This window comes from Tamandua tetradactyla, chromosome 1, assembly GCF_023851605.1.
Source record: "Tamandua tetradactyla isolate mTamTet1 chromosome 1, mTamTet1.pri, whole genome shotgun sequence".
Taxonomy (NCBI): Eukaryota; Metazoa; Chordata; class Mammalia; order Pilosa; family Myrmecophagidae; genus Tamandua; species Tamandua tetradactyla.
In genome coordinates, this window is record NC_135327.1 from 192,989,276 (window position 1) to 193,009,790 (window position 20,515).

A 20,515-nucleotide genomic window follows, 5' to 3' on the forward strand; every position below is an offset into this window, starting at 1 on the left:
TCCCCAGCCAACTAATAATCAACAAAAGAAATAACAAATATTACATTCTTGACATTTGCCAAAGTATGCTCATTTATTCAAAACATTTCCAAAGTAATAAACTGTTTAAATACAATTTTCTAAAGATTTTTATTTAGAAAACTTATACACTCCTGAATACCAGCTATCTTAGAAAATTGTGATACCATTACATAAATTAAAGCATAAAACCACAAGCTAGTTTTTACTCTGAGATATGTATTTGTGGAGGGAAAAAAATGCATAAACATACTGTAAGTTTTTCATCAATAAATTAGCTGTTACAAAAGTAAGGCATAGCCTTAATTAGCTGTTGACATCAAAGAGGTATGAAGAAAACACAAGGCCACAGGTCTTGTCTCTGGAGAGCTGTACACTAGAGGGGAACACAATTTTTTTCAGCTCTACCCCCCGCCCCCAGGTGTCCTAAAAACAGTTTCAGACCACCCTCAGGGAGGGTGTTGATGAAAAACATGGCTAGCAACCAAAGGTGACTGGACTTGGAGCTGTCTTTGAGAAGGGTGCAAAGGGCTCTTGCCCACAATGTCTTGGGTAACTAACATGTGATAGCTATAATCACAGTCATCGAAAAAACAGGCTTAAGTACTGCATGTAGGCAGTAGGTGGTTGACCGAAATGACGGATTTCCCAGGAACACAATTCAACTCTGAGGATAAGTGCCTGAGTGCTGAGAAAACTGTTTGGAGAATGTTTTTTTTTGTTTCTTTTTTATGCTATTTCTTGGTCCCCCAGCTGTGATTCCCTTATTTGAGTTGGAAATATGTAATCTCCATAGATGCCTCCCTCAAACTATACATTTATTTGTCAAGGTTTACAATCAAACTATACCTTTGTAAAACAAGAACAAGAAGAAATGAGAATAAGAGAAATGCTATTCATTGAAACTGTTTCAGCCACGCTAGATTTTCTAAAATCACTTCATATTAATAAAATAATTGCTCCAGGAAAAAAAAAAGGCATAACAATAGTTTTTAAAAGGTAAATTTAAAAAAGAAGGGAAATTTACATACAGCACCATACATAGTAAACAGTATAATATATGGTAAATGTTCAAATCAAAGTACAGCCCCAATATTTATGTGACAAGTGATGATCAGATTTCAAGTAGAGGTGTGAATGAAGCTGATCTGGATAGGACTAAGGTATATCAGAATACTGGGAAAAGCATGCTACAGTCCATATTTTAAAACTTCTGTGTGAGACTAAAGGGAGAAAGATGTTTATTTGGTGCAAAATCTATATTTTGGGTAGTATGTTTCCTAATTTAACTTGTACAGTCAGTTTAGTTGAACATCATAAGTACATGGACTCTTGAATAGAGGGTGAGATTTTGTTGGTTTGTCCAGGTTAGTGTGATGCCCCAAAATACATCCCAGAGTAATTTGGGCAGTGAATAAAGTAGTATTTTAATAATAATTTTTAAATATGTTTCATATCTAATAGTAATTTTAATAATTATAAATAAATTTAATAATTAGTTTATGAAACATACTGTACAAACAGGCTTTACGATGATTACTTAGATTTTTTTTTTAAGATGCCTATGGATAAGCTAACTGAGATAACATTTTAGGTGGTTAAGATTTCCACATGTTAACTAAAAATATTTCCATCTTCATATTTTCCTAAAATCAGGAAAATATTTAGTAACATAGGTCATTACTATAGCAATGCAGATATTCATAAGAACTTTCTCTTTGATATTTTGAGAACATTCACAGTTTTGATAGCTGATCAAATGTTACCCAATTAAGTGTTCAATACTTAAAATGTAAAGCTTTATCTGAATTTGTAGATTTTTTTCTTTGTTGCCTTAATTTTAAATTGGTTTATGAAATTTACTGCACTAACAGAGGCTTTACAATAATTATACGGATACTTTATTTAAATACATCTATGGTTAAGCTAACTAAGAGATCCATTTTTGGTGGCTTTAAGTGTATCGGGGAGAAAGGAGGAAATATTCAACTTCCTCATTTCGAGAAATTCTGATATTCTCATAAGCAGTGGGGACAACCAATTCAATAGGCCAAGCCCTCGATCTTGGGGTTCACCTCTATGAAATTTATTCCTGCAAAGAACAGGCTAAATCTACTTAAAATTAGGCTCAAGAGTCAAGGAAAAACTTGAGAAATCTTACATTGTTAATTAATTTTGCAGAAATCCCTTAGATGGTAGGAAAATCCTGCAAAGGAATCTTATCCCAAAGCCTATAAGCAGAAAAAAAAGGAAGAAAACAGTCCCATAGTTGGCTTCCTGCACATAATCCCAGATTAAGCTTGAAGGTCACAAAACTAAAGGACTATCATGCAATAAAAATCCCACCGTTGGTGAGAAAGAAACCAGAGAGGGGAAGATAAAATAAAGACGGAACAAAGAAGCATATTTCTAAAATGAGCATCATTTAGTCCTTTCTAGCAACTCCCAGGTGTGTAAATCTCCCTGGAAACATGGGACAGAAATCCCAGAATGAGCCGGGACCTGGCGTCAATAGATTGAGAAAGCCTTCCTGACCAAAAGAGAGAAGACAGAAGAAATGAGTCAAAAGAAAGTTCCAGTAGCTGAGAAATTTCAAACAGAGTTGAGAGGTTATCCTGGAGGTTATTCTTATGCATTATATAGATATCCCTTTTCAGTTTATGGTGTATTGGAGTGGGTGGAGGGAAGTACCTGAACCTGCTGAGCTGTGTTCCAGTAGCCTTGATTCTTGAAGACAATTGTGTAAATATGTAACTTTTACAATGTGACTGTGTGACTGTGAAAACCATGTGTCTGATGCTACTTTAATCCAGGGTATGGACAGATGAGTAAAAAAAAAAAAAAGGATAAAATAAATAATAGGGAGGATAAAGGGTAAAATAAATTGGGTAGATGGAAATACTAGTAATCAAAGAGAGGGAGGGGTAAGGTGTATGGTATGAGTTTTTTTTTTTTTTCTTATTTCTTTTCTGGAGTGATGCAAATGTCCTAAAAAATGATCATGGTGATGAATACACAATTATATAATGATATTGTTAGCCACTGATTGATTGCACACATGTGGAACATGTGAAGATCTCTAAAAATATTAAAAATAAAAAGTCTCTCCCCAATACACTCACACACTCTCATCATACTTCTCCTTAAATACTGTGATAAAGTCTGTACTTTGTCTCTTGTGCCACCTTTTTCCACATGAAGGATTTCTGGTAGCAAGAGAAAAAAGGAATGCAGCAAATGCCAAGTAAATTCTTCTACATTATCTTTAGTTGCAGACACCAATGTCTAAACGTGGGAGCAGCCTATAGTTCACTAGACATCAAATTCATACTGCAGAGACACTAGTTTAAGTCTAAGCAGTGTCCTCGTCTATGACATTTTCTAAAAGTATTAAAAAATCAAATTTGTATCCTCAAATGATTAAGACATTTCTGTTCAATTGTACAAAAGCTTTAAAAAACTGGTTAAGAATTTTTCTTCATTTTAGGAAGAATGGGAAGGCATTGATTGTTTTTTAAGTAACAAAGAAGAGAGAAGAATTTACATTTTTAAAAGATCATGCTGACTGTAGTAAAGAACGAAGGAGATCTGGGGGACAGTAAAGGGGTAGCTGTAGGTAAGGCCAGGTTAGATATCACTGCACTATAGTCTCTAAAAAAAGAGATGATGGTAGCTTCTGAGACCAGAATGGAAACAAGAAAATGAATTCAAGAATTATTTAGAGAATACCTTTGCCCAGACTTGGTGATGATTTAAATATACAAGATGAGGGAGGTTATGACCTAAATAAATGAGTAAGGGTTTAAACAACTGGACATGGTTTAAATAACTGAATAGAGCTTCATTTATTTGTTTACATAAAACTCAGGCAGTGAGGGAAACTGATTTAGGGTAAGAAAAAAGGCCCTGAGTTCAGTGGGTAACTTTGTATGGCAATATTCAGCAATCAGATAATGAGAAAACAGATGGTAGATTATTCAGAACTAAGAGGGGCAAAAAAATTCTTTTCTCAAGCATGAAATAACTGATTACAAACCAGGCAATAAGTATAAAGAGATGAATAAAACACAGAACTTGCCCTTATGGGGCTTATGTTATATAGTTAAGAAGGCAGAAAAGAAGCAAATATAGAATATGAAATATATATGTAAAAGTAGTTTGGTGGGAAGGATGTAAAAAACTGCAGGACTGCAGGAAAAGTGACAATGGAAGTGAATTTTGAAAGATAAATTAGATTTGAAAAGGCAAAGAAATGAAAAAGAATAAAAAGGGATGTGTAAGTTTTCTGGATAGTAGGGCAAGTAAAGATGGGGGTGTTTGGCTGAAGACCCTGTTAGTGGAATAAAAAAGACAATGAGAAAGAGATTGAAAATAAGAAGGGAATGAGGAGAATGAAGTGATAAGAGTGGACAAAGATTTCAGAACTTGAGCTAAGAGAGGCTGAATGAGATCACAGAGATGTAATTTTTTCTGTGAAAAGGTTCAAAGTGACCTCGCCTATGGATTGCTAAAGTGAAGCAAGCTAAAAGTCATTAGAATTAAGAAGACTAAACTCAAGCAGATGACCTCATCTTTGAGGTAAAGCAGAAAATGAGGTTAGGAAGACAATGATGCAGGGCAATAGGACATCTTTAGGAAGAAATCCTAGCTTTCTATTTAATAATTTTGTGGCAATTGTCCATGTCAGTTAGTTTAGTTAATAGACAACCTTAAGTAATTTTATGCAAATTATTTTTAGACCACTTAGCATTTCAAAGGCCTAGGAACTAGAAGGAAAAGGAATCAGGGTCTTATTAGTTCACAGGCTAATGAGAGGGAGTCTGACTGGACAAATTTTTGGCTTAGGAGGTAGCAGACCTAGTCCAACAAAATCTGTATACAGTATCAATATGGTATTTAGTTTTAACTGAAATGTAATGTGGGTGTTATTGCAATTCATTTTTTAAGATGCATATTTTATGTTTTCAAGAAGATATTGTAATATTGTTATATATTATAATTAGTGGTTAATGTTTTAGTAACACAACCCTTCTTATCTAATATTCTAGAATATCTTTCATGTTTTCTACCATTAATAACATCTGTAATAAAGTAGGTCATCACAAAACATTTTCACTTACCAAAGGTATTACTGCCTAAAGAGATTACCAGGTCAATAACATTTCAAAACTAATTTTAAATGGTACATGAATATATTTCAATAAAACGTCTCAAAAAAACTGATTCTAGAACTAAGCTCTCTGTAAAAGGGCAAATATAGATAAATTTCCATTTATTTCACAAAGCTTTTCCAAATAAAGAAGTACGTACATTAAGATTTTAAGCTATAGGATGATTTGATAACAATGCAAAGGGGAAAATAACAAAAATATGTAATTCATTTAGGGGAAACTTAAAATCTAATGATCATGACCTTTGAATCACAATATAGAAATCGTGTTCAGAATATTCTTTGGGTTATATTCTATGGGGATAAACAGATAGATACAATTTTTAAAAAGACAAAATTTAAGGCACCATTTGGAAGGTTATTTTACATAAAACAAACTTCTATTATAGCATTTACAAACACTGAAATCATGTTTTCATGTTTTTCACTCCACTCCACCCCTCTAATCCCTCCTCAATAGCAAAAAATCATTTTTATTCATTTGTAAAATCCAAGAGCCCAGCTGTGTGCCTGGCAAACAGATTTAAAAATAAACAAAAATATAAGGCTTACTAACCTTCACTGAAAATGATTAACTTGTATCCTATACATCATTTGTACAGTCATTTGTAAAGTCTTATTTTACTGTTCTAACCTTGTCAGTTGTTCCACAAATTTAAAAAGGTAATAGACATAAATGCTTGAGCCAGAAAAATGATGAATCTCAACAACAGAGGTAGCAGTTGATCCAGTTGCCTGCACCAATCAAAAGATTCTTTTCTAAAACCTGAAGTTTATTTTTATTGAGGTTGCTATTTCCTTGAAGTCCTCACCAAAAAAAATAGGAATAACATCACTTATCTCAAAGCTTGGTTACGTACACCAAATAAAAACACATGTGAACACATTTATAGCTCTATATCTGGCAGTAAGCTTTCAAATGTTACCTTCATTCCCACTCCTTTCCCCCATGAATGGTACAGCTAGGACTTAAATCAGGTCTTCTGACCCTATGTCAGTGATCATTCTACTATACCATAGCTAAATATTAAAATATAGATCCAAATATTAGCAGAGGAAATCTTTAATAAAATAACTGGCAACTAAATGGATGGGGATTTGTGAATACATTCAGTTTTTAAATTTCTCATTCAAGAAGATTTTAGTTTCACAGTAAAATGACCCTTGTATGGTTTTTATCCAGGATATGAAAATACCTTCTTATTCAAAACAAATCATAGCTCTAGTCATTAAAACAAGATTCTACCCGTTTACAGGCTTTAATTCAAAAATCAAACAGGATTATGGCAAGGAACCATCAAAAATCTTAACAGAATATTGGAAAGCCTCAGATGCTACATATATATAGAATAAATAAAATTAAGGAAATACTACACAGTCCAGATTTTATTTTATGAATCAAATACTGCTATATCTTAGATATTATGCCCTATAATCATACTTTCTCATTAGAAGATACTGCTTTTGCCACTCTGTATCAATTCACTCTTCTGAGAACTTCACACCAACATTTCTCTGAGAGCTACCATGAACATCTGAGGAAGGTGATTTAAATTGTTTGTGATCCTGGTTCATTTATATAGAATAAATAAAATTAAGGAAATACTACACAGTCCAGATTTTATTTTATAAATCAAACACTGCTACATCTTAGCTATTATGCCCTATAATCATACTTTCTCATTAGAAGATACTGCTTTTGCCACTCTGTATCAATTCACTTTTCTGAGAACTTCACACCAACATTTCTCTGAGAGCTACCATGAACATCTGAGGAAGGTGATCTAAATTGTTTGTGATCCTGGTTCATCCAAAGGGCTGCATGGACACATGACCAGAATCAGTCCAGTCACAGCTTATCTCAAAATGTCTCCTGCAATGCTCCCTCTTTTCCACTAGACTGGACACGGAAACATATAGCCCAAAGAATTGCTGGAAGCTATTTACCACCATGAGAAAGGAGCTTGCAAAGATGAGGAGGAAGAGGAGGAGAAGGAAGTGAAAGAGAAGGAGGAAGAGGAAGAAAAAAAGGCCAAGAAATGGGAGCCCTGAATCAGATGCCTTTATAAACCATCTCAAGAACAGTTCTATTATGTAAGCCAATATATTATTTTTTGCTTAAACCAGCTTGGGTAAGGTTTAACACAGAGGTTTCTGAAATATTCACTTAGTGTTGAAATTATATATAACACTGCCTTAACAGAAGGTGGATTCTAATGGTTTACTGCATTATTGTCAACCGCATCATTAGAAAGAGCTGTTACATAATGGTGATTTGCTAACCAACAGGTAAGTAACTTCTTCCACCCTCTCAGGTTTATACAGATCCCCAAGATGTGGACAAGATAAATCTCTCTCGGGTACACAGGCAGCAGTGGTAGAATTCTCACCTGCCACTGGGAGACCCAGGTTTGATTTCTGGTCCATGTACTCCAAAAATGGTAAACCGGGAGGGCCGTGGTGGCTCAGCGGGCAAAGTGCTTGCCTGCTATGCCGGAGGACCTCGGTTCGATTCCCGGCCCGAGCCCATGTAACAAAAAACGGAAAAACAAAGTACAATAAAACAAGAAAATGTTTAAAGATGTTTCCCTTTCTTCCTTCCTTCCTTCCTTCTATCCTTCCTTCCTTCTCTCTGTCTTTCCTTTAAAAAAAAAAAAAAAAAAAAAAAAATGGTAAACCGCTCTCCCTCTCTCAGATGACCACGCCACACAAGCCCAAAGAATCGGCATTCTCCTCCAGCATTTTCAATTCCTGATCCACTTGTGAAAAGCCTTTACTAAGAAGACTTTCTTGCCCCTCCTTATTTAGTTCCAAAAACTAGAGACTAAAAAGACAAAAGATCCCTAGGCAAGTTCAGAGTCCCCAGCTACATTTCTTTGAAGGTTTTTCATTCCTAAAGAATTAGTTAAACCAAGACATAACAATGTCTATTTGGTCTTGCTGAGCACTGCTTCTACTTGTCTAAGTTATAAACTACAGGTACTGCTCATTCTTCCTAAGAAAATGAAGAGCATTAATTTTGACCCTAAACTGAATATAAGCTAAATAAAATCAAATTCAACCCCAGCAAAATTTAAGTGAAATGATTTTGATATTCTCAATGTCCTTCGCTAACTAAAATGTCTGTTTACTTCAAGCAAGACTGTCATAAAATTGCCTATTTGAAAAAAACACTGGTCCTTCAATAATGCTTTTATGTTAAGATGTTTAACAATTTGCTTCAAGGGCACCTATTGATTCAAATAGTTTCACTTATTTTTTAAATAAAAATCCATTGTTTTAATAAACTCAAAAGTAAATGCTCTATGCAAATATTTATTCAAAATGGATCAAGGACCTAAACATAAGAATAAAAACCATAAGAAAACACCTCCAGGATCTTGCATGAGGCAAACAAGCAACAAAAGAAAAAAAATGGGCCCTAAACATTAAAAACCTTTATACAAAGGACATTACCAAAGGAGTGAAAAGAAGAACTACAGAATGGGAGAAAATATTTTGAAGTCCCATACCTGAGAAGGATTTAATATCCAGAATATATACAGAACTGCAACTCAACAACAAAAAGACAACTCAATTTAAAAATGGGCAAAGGACTTGAATGACATTTCCCCAAAGATAAAAAATGGCCAATTAGCACATGAAGAGCTGGTTCAACATCAGCCATTAGGAAAATGCAAATCAAAACCACAAGGAAATACCACTTTCACACCCACTAGACTGGCTATTATTTTTAAATGGAAAATAAGTACTGGAGAAGGTGAGGAAAATTGTGCAAACACTGAAAAACAGCTTGGTGGCTCTTCAAAATGTTAAACATACAACTACCATGTGATCCCGCAATCCCGATTCTATGTCTATACCCAAGAGAAATGAAGCAGGGACTTGGAAAGATATTTGTACACCAATGTTCACAGTAGCTTTATTCATAAAAGCCAAAACATGAGGCAACTCAAGTGTCCATCAACCAATAAATGGATAAAGAAAATGTGGTATACAAATACAGTGGATATTACTTAGCCCTAAAAAGAAGTCAAGTCTTGGAAGACTGGGAAGGAAGAAAGGAAGAAATATTTAACTTCCCCAATCTGGGGAATTCCTGCTATTCTCACAGGCAGTGGTAACAACCAATTCAATAGGCTAAGCCCTAGATCTTGGGGTTCACCCCATGAAACTTATTCCTCCAAAGGAGAAGCTAAGCCTACTTATAATTATGCCTAAATTATGCCTAAAAGAGTCACCCTTAAAGAACATCTTTTGTTGCTCAGATGTGGCCTGCCTCTCTAGGCCAACTTGGCAGGAGAATTCGCTGCCCTTCCGCCTACATAGGACATGACTCCCAGGGTTGTAAATCTCCCTGGCAACATGATCACTTGGCTAAGGTGGTATCTTCCAGGTGTCTCCACTGTAACAATGACTCTACCTCTCTTTCCATACTCTATATTCTTTAGAAGGCACTAAATACATCTCCCGTCCAAGGGTTAGCAAATTACATACACTTTATGCCCAGAGGAGGGAAATAAATAGATAGATACATATGGAACTGTCCTATCTAGGAAGATTTGTCTCTCTTCCCTTTATTCATCTAATCTAATCCAATCAATACATATCATGGATTCATGGACACTTCATTATAAATACTGTTATTTATTTCGTTGCTCAAATTATTTTACCTTTGGCTACTGGGAGTTCCTTCAGTTTGGCTCCTCTCTGACATTTCATTTTTTGAGAACTTCCTTTTCACTCCAGGCTCATCTTTTATTTTCCCACTCCAAACCTAGAATCAGCTGTTTCTCCAAAGAACCCCAATTGGTTGCACTGGAGAACAGTACTGCTACTACAGTGTCATTGCTTCTAGTTCCTCTGTGGACTAAAAATTCATGATGTGTGGAAATCCATGTATACATAATTATACATATGAGACTGTTTTAATATATATTTAATATATATATATTTAATATATATTGAAATTTCATATTGATATCTCGGACAATGAGAAACCTGGCCTACATTATCTACAATGTAACTGTAGTATACATGTAGAGTACTTTCAGAATTACTAACTAGTATCCCTGTACAAAACAAATTTACCAACTAGAATATGGTGTTTATGAAGTGTTTTTTTTCATCTTTCCCTTACAATATTCAGTTAAAGCACTAATTTCCAAAGTTATACAGCTTAGGTCCTATTTGCCCCCACTCTCTTCAAGGTTATATTATAAAGCAGAACTACAGATAGATTCATTTGTCAAATCTACATTCTGTCCTGACAGCCCCTGCCATCCTTACGTTTTTAAATGCATATATATTTTATCGTTTAAAAAAAATGGGTTCTCTCTCTACCTAAGACATGACTCCCAGGGGTGTAAACCATCCTGGCAACATGGGACAGAACTCCTAGAATGAGCTGGGACTCAGCATCGAGGGATTGAGAAAAACTTCTCGACCAAAAGGGGGAAGAGAGAAATGAGACAAAATAAAGTGTCAATGGCTGAGAGATTTTAGAGTCAAGAGGTTATCATGGAAGTTTTTCTTACACATTATACAGATATCACCTTTCTACTTAAGGTATAATGGAGAGACTGGAGGGAAGTGCCTGAAAATGTAGAGCTGTGTTCCAGTAGCCATGTTTCTTGAAGATGTTTGATTGTGTAATGATATAGCTTTCACAATGTGACCATGATTGTGAAAACCTTGTGTCTGAGGCTTTTATCTACCTTGTGGACAGATGAGTAAAATATATGGATTAAAAATAAATAAATAGGTTGCACAGGTGGTTCAGTGGCAGAATGCTCGCCTTTCATGCAGGGCGGGAGACCCAGGTTCGATTCCTGAACCATGTACCCAAACAAACAAATAAATAAATTAGTAAATAAATAACAGGGGGAACAAATGTTAAAATAAATTTAGTAGATTGAAATGCTAGTGATCAAAGGGGGGGCATTAAGGGGTATGGTATGCAAGAATTCTTTTCTTTTTCTTTTTCTGAATGGATGCAAATGTTCTAAGAAATTATCGTGATGATGACTATACAACTATGTGATGATATTGTGAGTTACTAATTATATACCAAGAATGGAATGATCATATGGTAAGAATGTTTGTGTTTGTTATGTTTTAAAAAAATTAAAAATTAAAAACAAACAAACAAAAAAAAAACCTGGGTTCCTTAACTTAACTTTTTAAAATGAATGTTGCAATTCCTGGTCTCATCTGCCATTTGTATAGTTGATACTGAATGCTTAGGTGTACATATATAGTGTTCACTGTATGCCAGGTATAGTGTTCTATTCACCTTACATAAAGTCTCACAACAACTTTATACTTTTAAACCAATCATTTTCATTGATGAAGAAAGTGAGATACAAAGATGTTATGTAACTTGGTCAAATTCACCCAGCTGAGACAACTGGGATATGAACCCAGTTAAGTTAGGCTCACTTTGGAGTCTATGCTCTTGCCTCTTGTTTAGGGCTGATGTATAGGACTTAGATTTTAATCACACTAAACACCACTGTTAGTTGTAACAGGCATTATTAGTTATGATAGCACTCTTTCTTGGTGAGCCAGAACGTTGCTTGGCCTCAGAAATCTTCTAGACATAGTGGTTAGGTGAGGTAAAATCTATTTGCCATGTCTGATCTTGACATTTTTGAATCCTAATTCTAATATTCAGTGTATTCGGTAGCCATCTGCTTCTCATAGATTCCTTGTGGTTCTCCTTTCCTAAGGGCCTGTTTTCTGTAGCTACCCTCAGGTATAAGATCTACTATTCTTAGCTAATTAATGTTTGTCTTTTACCAATTCTGTAACATCTATGTCACTCTGAATTCTTTGTATTATTTTCCTCATCCTTACCTACAAAAATCTCATTTATAATTGACTTTTTTTTTCTTTAAACTTCTAATTCTGAAATAATTTCAACTTACAGGACAGTTACAAAAATAAAACAAAACGGTGGCTGCCTGCCATGCCAGAGGACCTGGGTTCGATTCCCGGTGCCTGCCCATGTAAAAAAATAATGATAATAAAAAAATAAAACAAAACCCATACAAATAATCCCAACATATCCCTCCTCCCACATATCCAGACCTAACAATTTTAATAATTTGCCATATCTTTCCATCAGACCATCCATCATTTCATCTATTTTCTGAACATCTGAGAATAGTTCATATACATCATGCTCCTTGAACACATGTACATTTCCTAAAAACAAGGACATTCACTTATCTCAACCCCTTAAATTAATCAAGTTCATATTTTTAAATATGTTGCAATAATCTTCTTTTGAGCTTTTTCTCCATGATTAGAATACATTTAGGATCCCATATCGTATTTAATTTCATTGTCTCTTTTGTTGCTTTTTTTTTTAATTGTGGAAACCTACATCCGACATAAACTTTCCCATCTCAGTTACTGCCAACCATACCATTCAGTGGGATTAATCACATTCACAATGTTACCAGAACTTTCACATCACCTCAAAAAACTCTACATCCACTATGTATTAACTCTCCATTCCCTCTGACCTCCTACCCTTTAAACTGGTATTCTACTTTCAGTCTATGAATTTGCATATTCTAGTTAATTTGTTTCATATACATGTAATGATACAATATCCTTTATGCTTGATTTATCTTTCACAACACAGTGTCTTTAAGGTTCATCCATACTGTCATGTGTATCAACCTGATTTCTTTTTTTTTTTGAAAATATTTTGTTGAGATATCTTCATGTACCATACAATCCATCCAAAGTATACAATCAGTGGCTCACAATATTGTCACATACTTGTGCAATCAACATCATGATCATTTTTTAGAACGTCTGCATCTCTCCAGAAAAAGAAAGAAAAAGACAAAAGAAAAAACTCATACATCTCATCCCTTACTCCTTACCCCTCACTGACCACTAGGCATTGCAATCTACCCAATTTTTTTTTTTGATGGCAGTAGGGATGGAGAAAAAAGAAGGCAAGACATATTCTGAAATTTTAAAACCAGATGGTCATATGAGGAGAATGAAAAGATCAAAGGAGGATAAAGTCCCAATTGAGCCACTGCTATATCAGAGAATTTGGAGCATCTTATACAGACACAGACACTGAATATTCACAGTGGATTACTAGTACAGAAAACATAAAGCGTAGAAAGTTTAAAGAAAAAACACCTAAACTATTCTCAAGCTTTTTGACCTCAAAACCCATTGGCATTCTTAAAAATGTCAATTTTTAGTTTATATGGCTTATTACCTATCAATATTTAAACATACTAGAAATTTAACATTGAAACATTAATTCACTTAAAAACATGTTAACATAAATAGTACTTTTTTTTTTTTTTAAAGTTCAGTGGCTGAGAGATTTCAAACAGAGACAAGAGGTTATCCTGGAGGTTATTCTTACGCATTATACACACTCCTATTTAGTTTACGATGTAGTGGAGTGGCTAGAGGAAGTATCTGAAACTATTGAGCTTTTCCAGTAGCCTTGATACTTGAAGACGACTGTATAAAGATATAACTTTTACAATGTGACTGTGGGATTGTGAAAACCTTGTGTCTGTTGCTCCTTTTATCCAGAGCACGGAGAGATATGTAAAAAATATATATGGATAAAGAATAAATAAGTAATAGGGAGGACAAAGGGTAAAATAAATTGCATAGATGGGAAAAAAATACTTTATGAAAAACTGTTTTCCAGGGTTTGACTCCCAGAGCCTGCCCATGACAAAAAAAATTAATAAATAAACAAATGATTTTCCTTAAAAAAAATTGGTGAAAGGCATTTTTACATCTCTATAAATTTCTTTAATATATGGCTTAATAAAAGACAGCTGGTTTCTCTATCTGCTTCTGCATTTAATCTGTTACAATGTTGTTTTAGTTTAAGTATCTGAAGAAAATTCAGTCTCAATAATTAGTTAGAAAAGAAAAGGGCCTTTTCAGGTAATTATGCTTATCATGTTTTGATATTACACTGAAACTGTTCCATGGAGGAGACACTGTATGACTTCATTTTTATAAACTATCCAACAAAGCACACTGGTGGTTGCCAGGGGTTGGGGAAAAGAAAAAAATGGGGAGTAACTGCCTAATGAGCATTTTTAGGGTGATGAAAATGTTTTGAAATACACAGAGGAAGTGCTGCGCAAAACTGTGCAACTGCCACTAAACTGTTACCATGAAATGATTTTGTGAATTATGTTAGAAAATTGTATGTAGATTAAAGAGCCATTCAAAGTGAATAGGCCAATGAATTTTCAATTTAAAAAATGTCAGAAATAAACTGCTCAGGGCGGGCCACGGTGGCTCAGCAGGCAGGAATGCTTGCCTGCGATGCCAGAGGACCCGGGTTCGATTTCTGGTACCTGCCCATGTTAAACAAAAAAGAAAAAGAAATAAACTGCTCAATGAAGAAAGCAGCTAGTTTAGCTTGCAACTCAATCCCATAGATGGCTTTTCAAGACAATCATACTTCTATAAGCAGTGGTACTTTTCTTTTTCTTTAAAGATTAACTGCAGTGTAGAATCTGGAATTCTATCAATGAACTTTTCATACTCAGCTACATCAAAATTCATTGGTCTATTCACTTTGAATGGCTCTTTAATCTACATACAATTTTTTAACATCATTCCTCATTTGAAAAATACTGGTCCCCTGAGTTATGCAGATCTTCCAAAAGCTGACATATTTGAAAAAGTCATTATTTATTAAACCTACTGATCTCAGAATAGTCTAAGCACTGAGCTGTCAAGCTCATGGGCTTCCAAAGTTTGAGCATGAACGCTCAAATGTTATCATTGGCAACAAATATGGTCAGTTGTTTTCCTTGAAGTGACACGCTCACTTGATTTAAGAAAATGTCTGCCAAATACTATAATTCGTCAGCCCCTCTTTCAAGAAAAATGGTATTCTGTGAAAAAAAGCAGCTAGGGCAGCTCACAACTCAATGGCATGTTTTCCCTTGAAAATCACCAAACTTCAGTTCACAGAAGAGCTTTATGCACATTCTCAACTTATTGCACAGAGTATTAAAAAGACACGTAGTCAAGGATTGAGAGTTAATAAAATTAATTTCTACTATCTCATCAAGGACATTCTCAAACAGACCTGGCTTTTTTAACTGTGAGTGCTAAGGTGCTAACACAATTTTTACCCACCATTGCTTCTGCATCATCAGTGCAAATGTCAACACAGTAAAAAAGCAAATAACACTTTAGTATTATGACAATAGTTCTGGCCTCACAGACCCCCTGGGGTCCACAAACTACCTTAAAGAACAGCTGCCATAAGCATATCCAGACACCACATGAATCAGATAGCAAGAGCCTGCATCCTTTCTATTTGCCTAGCAGAGCTTAAGAATAGGCAATATATTCAAATGATATATTTCTATATTTCATAGGAATGAATACCTAGAAATGACCATTCTGAACTAAAAAAACAAGGCAAATAAAAATCTATGTAAAGTAAATAGAAATTTCAAGTGTTAGAAGAGCATGATGTATACAACCTACTCTCAAACATTTAAAACGAAAAAAAGGAGAGATGGTAGGAAGGAAATACAGAAAAATCCTCATAGTTGGTAAATGTGTGTATCTGGATGGGGGGTACACTGGAGTCCTATGTACTGTTTCTGTACTACTTTTGCAATTTTCCTGGAAGACTGAAATTATTTCAAAATTAGATGTTTAAAAACTCTATATGAGGGGGTGCAAGTGTAGTTCAGTGGTAGGACTCTTGCCTGCCATGTGGGAGACCGGGATTCAATTTCCGGCCTGGGCACTTCACAAAAAAAAGAAAAAAAAAATTCAACAGTGCTGCAATACAGGGACAGTCACATGGAAAAAAGAATGAAACGTGACCCCCACCACAAGGCTTACAAGATAAACAAATTCTATATGAAGAATATTTAACAAAGGAAACTTTACTATAACTATCAAAACCACAGAATCCAAGTGATAATTGGCCATATCTGTGTCAAATTGCTTGTTTTCACCCATCCTGTCATTTCCTTCACCACTGTAAGATCACCAATGGTCATGGCCACCATTCTGACATAACTGCTACCTAAAACAAGCTCCCCCATCCCACCAAAACACCTCACCCTACTCCCATAAAAGAAAAAGAAAAATTTTGTTCCAGGGATCTTTTTCTTCCTAAAACACCTCAATTTTTAAAAAGAATGACAAAAATACAAAAGCTCACAACTGCTGGATCCAAACATTCCATTCAAATCACTTGCAAAAGAGTAAAAGAAACACAGATTTCTGTTTCAAGAACTTGGGAAAGACAGGACTAGAAGTATTATCAGGAAGAATTTACAGACTGAAATGATAAAAATACTCTGGAAATACAGTGGTGAAAGTCACACAGTATTGTCAATGTACTTAGCAATCGTTCACTTAAAATGACTGAAATGACTTTATGTATATTTTTCTCACAACTAAAAATGAATTAAATTTATCCTGTATAGACTATTGTAATGCCTGGATACATCCTACAGTATATTAAGCAGATAATCAAAAAAGTATTGGCAAAGTTCCCTGAGGGATGGGAGAAAGAATATGGAACCTTAGCATCAGGGAATCCCCCAGACACTGTGTCAAATTTAGGGACACCCAAATCAATAGGTCATGCCTCGATCTTGAGGCTTACTCTCGTGTAGCTTATGCAGGTAGCAGAGAAGCTTAGAGTACCTATACACATGCCTAAGAGTTACTTCTGAAGGACCTCTTTTGTTGCTCAGATGTGGCCTACATCTCTCTAAGTTCAACTGTGCAAGTGAAATCATTGCCCCCCCCCCCACACTCACATGGACCATGACATCTGGGGTGATGTGGGAGATGACTCTCACGGATGAATCCAGACCTGGCACTGTGGGATCAACAATTCCATCAGGACCAAAAAGGGAAAAAGTGTAATTAATAAATTATCAATGGCAGAGACAGCTCAAATAGAGTAGAGAGGCTACTCTGGAGGTTGCTCTTATACAAGCTTCAGGTAGACCTTACTACCTATCATAATCTGCCAAACCCCAACCTAGAATATTCCAGCCAATCCTAAAGAACACTCAGGGCAATATATAAGATTCCACAAGGGTTCCAGGCACTAGAGCAATTTTCCAAAAACATACAACCTCCAGATGGGTCCCTAGTCTGGATAAGTCCTGAAACCTAGGCCCAGCCTCTCCAGAATATCAGATAGTTCCATCTCCCTACCCCATACTAGTGACAGACCCTTCCAGTATCAAAAATTTAGAATTCCTATAGCCCAAATACCCCTAAAGAGAACAGTGGAAAGGTCAAAGGTGATGGTGGAGTTATACACAGAAGACAGGATTTAACAAATGAATATGAATGCTAAATCATTAAACTGATATCTCTTTTAGTCTCCAGCATTTTAAAGTAGCTAGAAGTAAAAACCTAAAATTGTGAAATTGTAACCCATGCCAGGTCTGGATTCATCCATGAGAGTCATCTCCCACATCACCCCAGATGTCATGGTCCATGTGGGGGGGGGGGGGGGGGGGGCAATGATTTCACTTGCACAGTTGGACTTAGAGAGATGTAGGCCACATCTGAGCAATGTCAAACTCTGAAATATGTTCTACAACTAACTGTGGTGCTGTGCTTTGAAATTTATAGCTTTTTTGTGTGTTATTTTTCACAAAAAAATGAGAAAAAGTAAATTGTGATGATAAAAAGATATTTAAGCCCTCTAGCCTCCTATATTCTGGAGCAACTAGAAGGAAAAATATGGATTGTATGGTAGCCCACGACAAAAATATGGATCATATGGTAGCCCATGACAAACTCTGGGATCTGTCCTTAAACTACTTGTTGAAGAGTGCTTTGAAAACTATTACTTTATTATTTCTTTGCTTTGTATATATGTTATACTATATAAAATTAAAAAAAAGAATTTAAGAAAAAAAGAGAATATGAACATCCTGAAAGAGTGAAATCCTGTGATACAAATGTGTTTTAGTGACTGCACTTTTGTGAATTACTTGTACATGCAACTACAGAAGAGAAACTATATAGAGTACTATTTGTGTTCAAGACGTCTTTAGGGAAAATATATGCCTGTGACTGATGATAGGGTAAAATTAAAAAGAAAGGGGAAAAAACTCATATTTGTAGCCCTGGTTTAAGCAATGCTAAAACCTTAACGGCACACAAAAATTATAGCAGTGTGGCAATCTTAGCTAAATTATAGGTAACATTAACTTGATTACTACAGCAAAAATCGGTAGACTCTGTTGTGATGTGTTTTCTACAAAAATATCATTTTTCTCCCTCAAACAAGAATAAACTCTAAAGTTCAACATACCACAGATCACCATTTGTTTACTAGAAAATAGTTATCAGTTTACAAAGACACGTATTAGAAAAGAAATAGCCATATGAATTTAAACCAATTGGAATGCTGAATTATCAGAAACATTTTAAAGAACTTCAATAGATAAAAGAGTCACAAACCAAACTGATGTCTAAAGTTTTCTTGGAAAATACTAAACTAAATCTATCTTATTAAGGTAAATCCTCTTAATTTGGTGGGTATAACTCATTACTAAGAGACTGCAGAGTGCAACTGGAACAAAAAAATATCTAAAGCTATGATACATAGCTCATTTACAATTCAAAGATAAGACATGAGATTCATGTTAATTCTTCAACATTCCATCTGATACAAGTAAACAATGAAAAGGCAGGTAAGTCTGATGCCAGATGTTCTTCCTCCTAGGAAGTCTATTTCCAAACTATCTCAAATATGCCAACATCCAATTTAACTTACGTAAGTTTAACAACATACACTGAGCAAAATTGTATAGAAAAAACTCAATTTAAGTAAATACAAACGATCTGTTTACCATTTCAGCCAGTAAGTAAAGGCCTAAATGAGACTGAGATAGGTGACATGAATTTGCTATTCCCACCATCTGTTCTGCATGCCTCTTATACTGTATTAGCCACTCAGAGTGATTTTAGTGTTCAAAGATAAGTATTTTTCATAAGGGATTAACCCCTAGGTGAAAACCAACAACTGTGCTCAACAGAACAGTGATTTGTTCTCTCATAATAGAGGAAAACTGGGCTGGTTTTGGACCTAAAGATAAGTATTTTGTAATATGGCATCTTCCTAAGAACTTTTCATACATAAATTTGCCTACATGTTATCTTTGCCTTGTATGCCTTAGATCTTAATCCCCAAATAAGAGTCAGTTGAGTCAGTTCACTCTATACTCTACTCTGAAGACCAAATCATAAATGCAATGGGTGGTTCAAAATATTAATCCCAAAGCACTTACAAAATCTCTCAGGATTTCCAGGTATCCTATAACCTAGTGAAAGCTGGTGGTTTCAGTACTTAAGTCCAGTGCATCCTACTATCAATTTCTTCCAGAAAGAAAAAATGCTTATAAATGCCATTTCTTTGGTCAATAGATACCAACAGAACCCCTAACTGAGGCAGAGACCTACAAGAAAAATAATTTTGCCAACTTTGTTTGCACTAGGATTAAATAATTTAAATACAGAAATATTTCAGACTAGAATTTTATGAATAAAGATACTCTGTAGCTTTTTCCCCACCCAATGTATAGCTGATCACCATAGATTACAATTTTATAATCATAAGGTCAGATTCTACTTATCCCATTTAACAAATGATGCATGGTGTTTACATTTAAACAATTAAAATGTTGTTTCAACAAATACACAGATTAAAACGTTTGGCTTGGGGATGCATCTATACTTGGCACAGGAAGATTATCAACAAATGTTGGTTAGTTCTATCAGGAACTTATGTACCTATTAATAGAATACAGTGAAATCTCACTATAGACTATAGTTTTGCCTGCATCAAAAACATACAAAATCTGCCTTAAAGATGTCTGAAATTCTTCCACTATAAAGAAAATCAACCAACTTTCTTAAATTTTCATGTTACTAACAAGTATGTCTCAGCAATACATGAAAACATGGTCTTTATTATCAAAAACCGACACTAAAATGGATAAAATGGTCATAAGGTTTTATCTTTTTAACACTTTTAAATATATCTGCTAGAGATATTTCAAGTTTTCAAGGCTCTAGTCCTAAATCAATTCCACAAATATTTTACTAGCATCTACTACGCATATAAAACCTTTCTAAATCCTGCCATATAGATAATATGGAATTCCTTCCCTTGAGCTTAAAATGAAGGAGAGAGGGAGAAAGAAAAGCAGGAGTTTCTTACTTGCTCACAACCAATGGGGAGATTGAGTTGGGCAATGACAAGCTATCCCAGGGTGATACATGACACACTGCAGAAAC

At 35.0% G+C, this 20,515-nt stretch overlaps 1 protein-coding gene across 9 annotated transcripts in view; it reads right to left on the reverse strand.

The window, feature by feature from the left end:
* EZH2 (enhancer of zeste 2 polycomb repressive complex 2 subunit) overlaps window positions 1-20,515 on the reverse strand; it is a 147,115-nt gene that overhangs the window by 53,152 nt on the left and 73,448 nt on the right. The window lies entirely within an intron of this gene.